This window comes from Cornus florida, unplaced genomic scaffold (assembly GCF_030987335.1).
Source record: "Cornus florida cultivar Cherokee Brave unplaced genomic scaffold, ASM3098733v1 CherokeeBrave_3.0.0_Hap2_Chr10, whole genome shotgun sequence".
Lineage (NCBI taxonomy): Eukaryota > Viridiplantae > Streptophyta > Magnoliopsida > Cornales > Cornaceae > Cornus > Cornus florida.
This window is the reverse complement of record NW_026775580.1, coordinates 36,055,147-36,058,619: the sequence shown is the minus strand read 5'-3', so window position 1 is coordinate 36,058,619 and position 3,473 is coordinate 36,055,147.

The window sequence follows — 3,473 nt, the reverse complement described above, 5'->3', positions numbered from 1 at the left end:
TATGCTTGTTGTTTGATGATCTAAGCTTTTGAATGCAAGTAGCATATGTCTCTGTCCTTATGTTGTATTTGGATTCTGAGCTTAATGAAAGGATTAATGACTTGTTTTGATCTATTAGGCCTTTCACATTTTGTTTAGACAATATATGCTTCATTGCTTAGATATATTGTGCCTTTCACATGATGTTTAGACAACACATGCTTAACTAGTCATCCTTGCTTGTTGAAACAACGAAACACACACACACTAATATTGCAACACACCATTTACCCTCATTAATCACTTGTCAATGGTATAGAAATGCATTACTTGGTGATGATCTCTAAACCCCAAGATCTCTCTGTCTCTTACTTACTCTTAATTGCAATCTTTTGTTATCACTTAGTTTAATTTAGTTGCTCTCTAGTTTAATTAACCAACCAACCATTTATTTAATCACTCGACCTACTAGCCCTAATAACAATTCCACAACCTTGGTCGATCCTCCCAATCCCTTGGGATGATCCCAACTCGCCCTAGCTATATTTATAATGAAAGGTAGTAGTGGCTTCTATAAATGTAAAACTCTTGGCCCTCGCCTTAATGCACACTCTGAAGCTTGATGTGGTACGGCGACACACGCGCATCAGTTTTTGGCGCCGTTGCCGAGGAGTTGATTGATTAGATTTGGCAACGTCGGATTTGTGGAATCAATTAGGATTAGTACTCTTTTGATCGTGTCTTTACTTTACTTTTATTTTTCTTTTTGGTTACTTATTGTGTTGTTCTTACTTAACTAGGTATATTGTTGGAGAGGAAGCCAGCAAAGGAGCATTTAAGCTAAACAATGAATAAAAAAGCTAAAAATTCTAAAAATTTACTAAGCTAAGCTATAAATTTGGAGTTGAAGTGCTAAAGGACCTTTGTGAGACTTTCTTTACTTAATCCCTTAGTTAAATAATCGGCCCGTGTAGAGGCTTGTTTTTAATTGTTCTTGCATCATTGTTGTTAAAGCATGGGGTATGAATTAAGTGTTTGTGGAAGAAGTTTAATTACATTGTTGTGAAGGCATAGTGTTTGTCATTCTTTGTGTTTGTTGTGTTTTGCATTATGCATGCATGGACGTCATTCATTGAGACCAACTCTTGTCCCTCTTAATTTGCATCTTGAATCTATTGTTAGAAATCCTAGGGGAAGAAGAAGTTCAAATAGAGCCAATCTATCAATGGATGACCATAATGATAATTATGTTGAGGACCTTGGTCACATAAACCAACAAGGTATCCTTCATCCCAATGTGCACAATGAGAACATACAAGTACCATTAGGCATGCCTAGGCCATTCATTCACCAACCACCATAACAATAAGGCCAAGTTCCATATGGAATGCCAAGGCCAATGTATGCTCCACAACCTCCCATCATCAATCAAGGAATTCAAAACCAAGGTGTTCATGTTGCACCTCAAGTAGCTAATCCACCTCTTGCTTTAAGAGACCATTATGTGCCTAATGAGTATAATGCACCTACATGCATCCAATTGCCTCCTTTTAGAGCACATCATTATGAAATTAAGCCACAAACCATTCAAAAGCTTCCTAACTATCATGCACATCAATAAAATCAAGTCAGAATTCCAATGAAATGAATTGTACACATGGAATAAATTAATTAATCAAATTAATTAAATATTCTTTAGATTTTAAAATACCTCCAATTACTTTCAATTTCACATATGTTGAAGAGCATGCTAGGGCCTTATATAATATGACATCTCATGTTAATTTTAAGCTAGATAAGGCCACATGAATTAAATATTTATTCAAGAAAAATATTAAATAAAATCTTCAATTGTTGTTCAAATGCTCTCAATTTAATATATGTCAATGACCATATCAAGGGGTAATATTCTATTATACCACATATTTAAACCAAGCTATAACCGACCGGGAAAATCAAATCCCTCACAAGAAAAATAAATAATAAAATCTCTAAATTTTGTATCAAAGCATGTAAATAAGTTACATAGACATCACTAGCATGCAATACATCAAGAATAATAGACTATAACACCCCCTACCTCAATTTTGAGATGAAAATTTCAAATCCCCACCGAAAGAAAAGTGCTTTGAATCTGACGATACTTCATGGTTTTGTCGGGGACAACACGATGAACAAGAATCCCAAGGAAGCCCCATGAAAATCACAACTTGACTTCAAACCCGAACTCAAAATTTGGCCAAAAATGGGTTCTAATAAGGGGGAAAGGTAGAGCACGATGAGGCCTACGATAAATATTAAGGCTGAAGACTTTCTACTAAGGAAATCAAGTGGAGGAGAAGAAAGAGTGAAGGCAGCCCCTTGGCCTCCAATGGCTGTCGGCCAAGAAGGGGAAGAAGATGATGGAAAAATGACTTTTCACTTTCAGACATTTGATCGGTTGATCAACTATACATCAACCTTCGCAATAACACGAATCATTGTAAAATAGGGCTATTGGTCGGGTAAGTCGAAGCACTGGGACTGTGCTAGTCTTAAGACAAACTAAGTATCTAGAGTCATTTTAGAATGATAAGGTGTAATAAGGAGTTGTTGATTGGTTTGTCACTAAGCTAGTAATTGAAGTGTGCATAAAACAAGAATGCTAGTAAATGAGAGTTAGAGATAATAAAAGGGTAAACTAGGGAAGTGAATCCACCTATGCCCTAAATACATGCTAAATCAAGACTAAATTGGGGATAAACACTATATAAGTAATGATCAAGAATTATGTAGCAACACATAGTTGCTTCATAACCAATAAAAAGTTCATGAGATTAAAACAAGAATGGTCTATCAAAAGACAACACATTTGGACTACCTAGACTAGGGTGTAGTGTCAAATACATTAACTTAAGCAAAAGACCATCAAGCATTCAATCAAATGATGAAGCACATGAAGGTAAGAATCAAGCATAGTCCATCAAAGGAGGTACCTAAGGAATGGAATATCAAGTTTCAAAATCAACATGCCTTGAAAACCATTCATAGTTAATATCTTCGTTGTCACTATGAAAATAAAAGCAATAAGACTAATGTAAGAATCATCAAGACAAGCTAAAGAACTCACATCAATCATTTAAATATGAATATTCATTACAAGAAGTAATAAGCTCTTAAACTATGAAAAGACCAAAGTTTATACATTATAATCCCCAAAATAGAACCTAATCTAGAACATGAACAAAAGGGAAGGCTTCATCACCTCCCTAGATGGAGTTTAGTTACCCATGAGTGAGCTAGAAGAAGGAAGAAGCATGGATGGACAAGCCATTTTCGAGCTCCCTTCTTTAGGCTTCAAGAACACCTTTCTTGCTCTCTTCTCTTTCCTCTAATCTTGTAGAATGAAGGATATGATGCATGTGGCCCTTAGTTGCCTTATATCTTTCAACCAAGCTCTCTCTCTCTCCTCCAAAGACATTCCCAACCACTTCATAAAGAAGGAGGGTGGAAAT